This window comes from Prosopis cineraria, unplaced genomic scaffold (genome assembly GCF_029017545.1).
Source record: "Prosopis cineraria cultivar Desert tree isolate PC_DT_omini unplaced genomic scaffold, ASM2901754v1 PC7, whole genome shotgun sequence".
Classification (NCBI taxonomy): domain Eukaryota; kingdom Viridiplantae; phylum Streptophyta; class Magnoliopsida; order Fabales; family Fabaceae; genus Prosopis; species Prosopis cineraria.
The window spans coordinates 1,245,281-1,253,437 of NW_026555338.1; positions in this window are offsets into that span (position 1 = coordinate 1,245,281).

Here is an 8,157-nt window from a genome sequence, read left to right on the forward strand (position 1 = left end):
ACTCAGGGACAGGTCTATTTCATAGAGAACTTTGAAGTTTTCCCTAATGCTGACAACAACAAGGCTTGCACTCATCCCTAGAAAATAAATTTCCATGCAAATACTTTTGTCGTGCAATATGAAGCAGATGTTCCTTCATATGGATTTAACTTTGTCCCAATTAAAGAGGTTATTAGTAAGGCAAATATAGTAAAGAAAATAACAAACTTTTATCATTTAATTTGTATGACATTGTTTTTTTTTATTGAACCCACATATTACAATTAATTCTACCAAGTCATATATTTAAATGTGTAGTTAGAATGGTTGGGCTTATTATAGATGTCATAGGTTTCTTGCAAAGTTTTGGAACAATTCAAGACCATAAGTCTGGTATTGCTAACAAGGATAGGCTATCATTCACAATAGTTAATGAAGAGTGAGTATTGTAAATGCATATGATATCTAATTGTATTATTACATAATTCATTTCCATGTTCTTTCTACTATCTATAGGGAGAGGTCAATGCATGTTGTTCTTTTTGGGGATAGTGCACACAATGCTGCCAATACAAGAACTGCTGATTTAAGACCTCCTATTGATAGGAAATTAGTCGCTTATCCTCAAAATTACACTAAAGCTAACCCTAATGCAATATAGGGCCAACCCTAGGTCATCTCCCAAGGAATGGTTTTAAGTCTAATTGAAAGTTATCTAGTGAAATAAATCAACCAAAGTTTGTAGGAATTTAGTTACCTAGCTAATTACCTAATATGCAAGTAATTAAAATGCTAGTGAAAGTGAGTGAAATGAACTTCCCTTTTCACAATAATGGAACCCTAGAGATTAGTTGATTTTAGACTCATTATCTTCTCATGACTAGGCTAAGTTTACCTTCCCTTTCCTCTTGACTAAAGCTGTCATGACTTAAGAAAATTATCCTAAGCCAATTAACCTAATTAGCTAACCTCCCTAGGTCTTAGATTAAAGTCCTTAGTTCAATTAACCAATTGGTGAAGACATTAGCCAAGTGATTCACTCAAAATCCTCTCTCAACAGCCATGGTCAAACACATAAATTGAGCAACCACAAGATTATGTCAAGCTACTCAACAACACAAGCATTAACACCACAAGATTATGCAATATTAACACAAGAAATTCACTAATTGAAAAACACAAGATTATGTGCCAAACAAAGAGTGGCAAAATTCAGTCATGGCTGTCCAAGGGAGAAATAAAATGAAACAATCCTCTCTCTTTACATCAACATCAAATTCAAATTAGAATTTATAACCTAAGATGATTAAACCCTATATTAAGAAATCTAACCATCTAGTAAAAAGAGAAGAGGATAGGAAACAAAAGAACTTAGCCAATTTGAAGCTCAAGACTCATCCTCCATCTTCATCTCTCTAGGATTCCACAAAGAAACTTAGCCAATCTTCATCTTCAAGAACCCTAGTGATTGCTTGTGAAGGCCAAACTCCATAACCCTTGAATGATGGAAATGAGCTTCAATCCTTGTGAAAATAGAAGGGATGGAACGAAAATGAAGAGAGGAGAAGAATGGTATGAGTTTTGTGGAGGTTTGGTGGCTGAAAATGGAGGTTAGGGTGCTGGAAAATGAAGAACAAAAGAGAGAAAATGAAGAACACTTTGAACAAGAGAGAGAGAATGTGGAAGATGAATGAGATATGTGTTGGATCCCATTTGGGGCTTAAAATGGCGTGCTCCTTGGTGTCTCCCATCAGCTGAAGCTTAATTAAAATAAGGAAAAAGAAATTAAAATATAAATGGGAGCCTTGTCACACTTGCAAGGTGGCAACTTCCTATTGGTTTGTAGATGATTCCAATGTGTGCCTAATTTCCCATGTGTCATCCACATCATTTTAGCTGATTTAATCCCTCAAAATAATCATAATTCACATGCAAACCATCAGCCATTGACCTCAAGGAGTGTTGACCTCAATTGCCCAATTGATGCACAAGTCACATGCCACCTATGTCACATAAATCACATAATTCAATTAAATAGCATATGATATAATAAAATCTAGTTCATGTCCAGAATTAAATTCATATTTAGAAGGGAGAATTTATTAAATTAACCAAGTTTCAGGCTGCACAAAATTATATACAAATTTTCACACAAAGGCAAACCAAAAACTAGGACAAACTAAGACACTTAAGAAAGTGTTGACTTTTTTATTTAATTACTCCCAAAATAAAATGAATTTTAAAAATATAATTTCACCATTCATCAACTGGACATAAAATGCACTTTGTCAATTTTTCTTGTACATTTTCTCAAAAGTTCATTTTTTGGACCAAAATGCCCCTAGTGCACTGATCTTAGAAACTTAGGCAAAGTTCCAAATCTAATGCAATGTGTGCACTTGAAGGTGATAAATAATTAATAAAATGGTCCTAATTGACAAATAAAAGTGGGTAACAAATGTGTTCTATCAATTCCCCCACACTTAGCTTTTGCACTCCGGGCAAAATCAAGTGAAAAAAGGTCCCAAAAGAAACTATAAGACAAAGAAATAAGAAAAAAACATTGTTTCAAGTCACTAAAATACTAGCTCATAAACTTTTACAAATTATCAATCAATGTGGCAATAATTACGAAAGAATTATGCACATCACAAACAAACCCTTACCAAGAATCAATGTCAAAGAGTAAGCCTCTCTAGGTTAAGTGTTTGCTCTCATCACTCAAAGTGTATAAGGTATTAAATTTCACTCAAAATTTCTTAGGATAAACCCTACTATGAATTTGTAACCCTTCTACATCTCCATCACTAAATAGCACTTGCAATCAAGAATCAAATGGACTTTATTAGGTTGTGATATAGGTAATGAAAGGATGTCTAAGAAATGCATGTATATAAAAAAAATAGGGTTAGCATCAAAATAATGCTAAATCAAGATATATCCCCTTAATATGTAAAGCATAACCTAACTCAATTGAGTGAACACCTTAACACAATGAGGATGGAAAGAAATGATAAGAAATAATAAAACAAATGGAATGGATGAGCTAGGCAACTTTTTATTTTTATTTTTATTTTTTTCTTTCTTTTCTCTTTTTTTTTCTTCTTCTTTTTTTTTTCTTTTTCTAGCAACTTTATTTCTTTTCTTTTTGACTATATTTTTTTTTTCAAATCTATCTTTGTTGTTTTTTTTTTGGTTGCCCCTAACTCTTTGAAAACATAGGACATGCAATGATAATAAGCATCCACTCATTTGATCTAGGATATGCAATGAATATTAAAAAGACATATAAAAGTGTAACATGCATTCCTTGGGAAAAAATAGGGTGAATAATTTTTTTTTTAAGAATCAAACCAAAGGCTCAAAGTGGCTAACAAAGGATAATAAATAATAATAGGTTGGCTATTTGGCTCTTGGCTATTTTTTATGAATGCCATCTCTCATCTCCTATCAAACAAGTGCAAGATATATGGTCTTAATTAAGAAGTGAAACAAATTCTAGAGGGTAACATCACTAAGGAATTAATCACACATGAGTGTTTAGCCTCTTCCATGAAAGGGTAATATGCCACTCTAATCCATTAATTTAAGGTAAAAGAATGTTCACTTCACACCTATTCAATCCTAAAAATTACCACATCTCAAGAATCAAAATATCCATTCAAGAGCTAGGTAATTAAGTAACCTCAAACAAAACAAAACAAAGAAAATTTTTTTTGAATTTTTTTTTTTGCAAAACCAAACAAACCAAACAAACAAAACAAAATGTTTATTTCTCTCCCCCACACTTAAATCATGCATTGTCCTCAATGTATGTATAGACTAGTGATAAAATAAGGTGAGATCAATAATGAATGCATAACAAAAGTGTGGTGCAGATATTTTTTTTTTTCAAACTAAAACACAAAACAAAGAAGTCAAATAAAGCAAATAAACTCTAATTTTCCTACTAGGTTCATCTCCCCCACACTTGAACTATACCTATCATTAAATATATCAATTAAAGGAAGGTAAAAGCTCAAGGTTAGAGAGATACAACCTTATCATGGTGGTTCAAAAACATGTTGAGAGAAGTCCTCCTCCTTTTGAAGTGATTTGGCATCTTTGTAGAGCTTGCATAGGTGACCATTGATTTGCATAGTGGAACCTGTGGCTTTATTCAAGAGTTGCAAAACCCATAGGGAAACACCTTGGTCACTAGATATGGTCCTTCCCACTTAGACTTCAACTTGGCATGCTTATGAATAAACCTTGTTTGGAACAAGAGGACTTGATCTCCTTCTTGGAACCTTTTCCTCAAGATTAGCTTGTCATGAAGGATCCTTGTTTTCTCCTTATAGATTCTAGAAGACTCATAGGCATCCAACCTAAGCTCTTCAAGTTCTTGCATTTGAAGAAATCTCTCCTTAGCCAAAGATGGAAATCTAAGTTTAGTTTCTTGATGGCCCAATAGGCCCTATGCTCTATCTCCACAGGGAGGTGGCAAGCCTTTCCATACACCAATCGAAAAGGAGACATGCCAATGGGAGTCTTATAAGCAGTCCGATAAGCCCACAAAGCATCCTCCAAGTGTAAAGACCAATCCTTCCTATTTGTGTTCACCACCTTAGTTAGGATTTTCTTGACTTCTCTATTTGATACTTCGGCTTGGCCATTAGTTTGGGGATGATATGGTGTAGAGATTTTGTGATGCACCCCATATTTAACCAAGAGAGCCTTCATCATCTTATTGCAAAAGTAGGATCCTTGGTCACTTACCAAGGCCTTAGGAACTCCATACCTACAAAAAATATTAGATTTGAGAAACTTCAAAACAATCTTAGCATCACAAGTTCTAGTAGGAATGGCTTCAATCCACTTTGAAACATAATCAACACCAAGTAATATGTACTCAAAACTAAAGGATGGTGGAAAGGGACCCATAAAGTCAATGCCCCAAACATCAAAAATCTCACAAAATAAAATGGGTTGTTGAGGCATTTCATGTCTCTTACCCCAACTACTAACCTTTTGACATTTCAAGCATGCTTTACAAAATTCATAAGAGTCTTTAAACAAGCTAGGCCAATACAATCCACAATCTAAAACCTTCCTAGCTGTCTTATTTGAGCTAAAATGACCACCACATGCATGAGAGTGACAAAATTCAAGAACAGAAGGCACATCAACATCATCAACACACCTCCTAATCACTTTATCACTACAAATCTTCCACATCAAAGGTGGTTCCCAAATGTAAAATCTAGACTCTCTTTTCAATTTTTCAATGGCAAAACGTGAAGCACAAGGAGGCAAGACTCCACACTCAATATAGTTAGCAAAAGAGGCATACCATGGAGGCTTAGATGAAATGGCACACAATGCCTCATCAGGAAATGAATCACAAGGAATAACAGGGTTAGAGTTTACCATAGTAGCTTTTAAATGAGGTAGTCTAGACAAATGATCCGCTACTTGATTGGTAGAACCACTCCTATCCCTTATCTCCATATCAAATTCTTGCATCAAGATCACCCATCGAATCAAGCGAGGCTTAGAATCTGTCTTCTTAAATAAGTACCTCACAGCAGCATGGTCAGTGTACACAACAACTTTAGAGTTAAGAAGATATGATCTAAACTTATCAAGTGCAAAACAATAGCAAACAACTCTTTCTCAGTTGTGGTGTAATTAACCTGAGCTGAATCTAGGGTCCTAGATGCATAAGCAATCACATATGATAACTTGCCCTCTCTTTGACCAAGCATAGCTCCCACAGCAAAATTAGAAGCATCACATGACAACTCAAAAGGCAAAGACCAATTTGGGGCTTTAAGAATGGGAGGGAAAATGAGCATGCTTTTCAAAGTGTCAAAACTCCTTTTGCAAGCATCATCAAAAACAAAATCAACATCTTTTTGTAAGAGTTTAGACATAGGCAAAGCAATTTCACTAAACCCCTTTATAAATCTCCTATAAAAGCCTGCATGTCCCAAAAATGATCTCAAATCTTTCAAACAAACAGGATATGGCAAAGAAGCAATCACATCTACTTTGGCCTTATCCACCTCTATGCCATTGGAAGAAATCAAATGGCCTAAAACAATTCCTTTATCTACCATGAAATGGCATTTTTCAAAGTTAAGCACAAGCTTCTTTTCAATGCACCTACCAAGCACTTTATCTAAAGAATGCAAGCATGAATCAAAGGACTCACCATACACAGTAAAATCATCCATAAAGACTTCCATGCAATGTTCAATAAAATCACAAAATATGGACATCATGCATCTTTGAAAAGTACCGGGTGCATTGCAAAGACCAAAAGGCATCCTCCTATAGGCAAATGTACCAAAGGGGCATGTAAAGGGTAGTTTTATCTTGGTCACTAGGAGCTATAGGAATCTAAAAATACCCACTAAACCCATCTAGGAAGCAATAATGGGACTTGGAAGCCAATCTCTCAAGTATTTGATCAATAAAAGGCAAAGGAAAATGGTCCTTCCTAGTCACATTATTGAGCTTCCTATAGTCTATGCACACTCTCCAAGCATTTTGAACTCTAGTTGGAACAAGCTCTCCTTTCTCATTTTTTACCACAGTAATCCCCCTTTCTTAGGTACAACTTGGGTTGGAGACACCCACTCACTGTCAGCTATAGGATAGATGATCCTAGCACTAAGTAGCTTAACAACCTCTTTCTTTACCACATCTAAAATCAATGGGTTAAGTCTCCTTTGTGGTTGCCTAATGGGCTTAGCATTGTCCTCAAGAAAAATTTTATGTGTGCACACAATAGGGTCAATACCAGGAATGTCAGCCAAAGTCCAACCAATAGCATGTATGTTCTTTCTCAACACATCAAGTAATGCATTTTCTTCCTCAAGAGATAAAGAGTTAGAAATTATTACCGGAAGCTTCTCATTCTCAATGAGATATGCATACTTGAGATTGGATGGTAAAGGCTTCAACTCCAAGGTAGGTGGCTCTACACAAGAGAGGGAATGAGCTTCTTCAAGTCTAATTTGGTGGAATATTCCATGGTACTATCTTGTCTTTTAGGCTTCTCACTTGTTTTGATTTCTCCTCTTCTTTCTTTACAGCCTCCCCCTTTTCTTGCAACTTGTCCTCAAGTGCTTGGACTTGAGCCACGGCCTCGACATGTGAAAGTGTAGAATTTTCTCCAATAGCTAGGAATCCTAAGAACATCAAGCCGAGGGGAGAGGGAAGAAAAACATCGATAGTCTTTCGTTAATGGAGTTTTTAGTACCACAACACAAGAAAGATTTACCCTTCTCAAGCATTTCAAGATCAAGCATAGGAGATATAATAAAAAATCATAGAGAGAAGTAGCTGCATATTCAAGCATGCATCAATATCTAAACAAATAGGACAACTAAACATCATTACATGTAGTAGTAACAAGAGACAAATCATCATCAACATGTGAGAAAGAATCAAGCATGTGAGACTCACAAGCATCATGAAGCAATAACCAATGGAACTTACACCTAACAAAGAATAATCCTCAAAAGGATGTTTCATTGCTTCATATATATTAAAAATAACATGATCCTCTCCACATTTCAAAAATCAAACTACCTTTTTCCATGTCAATCAATGTACGGCCAGTCATATAAATGGCCTTCCTAAAAAAAAACTATATCCCACCCCACTCTTCTTTGACATATCAAGCACATAGAATCCACAGGAAATAATAGACTTTAACACAAACCAACAAGTCTTCTACTACTCCATGTGGTCTTCTAAACACTTCTATCCGCTAATTGGCATATCATAGGTGTCTTATGCATGCAATCAAGACTCAAGGCATGATAAATTGAAAGAGGCATAACATTAATGGCTGCACCTAAGTCTATCAATGCATGAGAAAAAATGTGTGTTGCCAATCTTGCATGGAATTGTGAAGGAACCGGGGTCCTCACATTTTATAGGGAGTTGAGGCTTCATGATAGCACTTCAGAGAGGGGAGGTAATGTACCCTGTGCATTAGGCCTAAATTTCTTTATGTACAACAATCTTTCAAAAATTTGGCATACTTAGGAAAGTTCTTAACTACATCCATCAAGGGTACATTAACATGAATTTTGTGGAAGAAATCAATATATCTTGATCAAATTGTCCCTTCACTTGCTTAGGGACCACTTATGCTTGTGGAAAAGGAAGCTTCTTCAATCT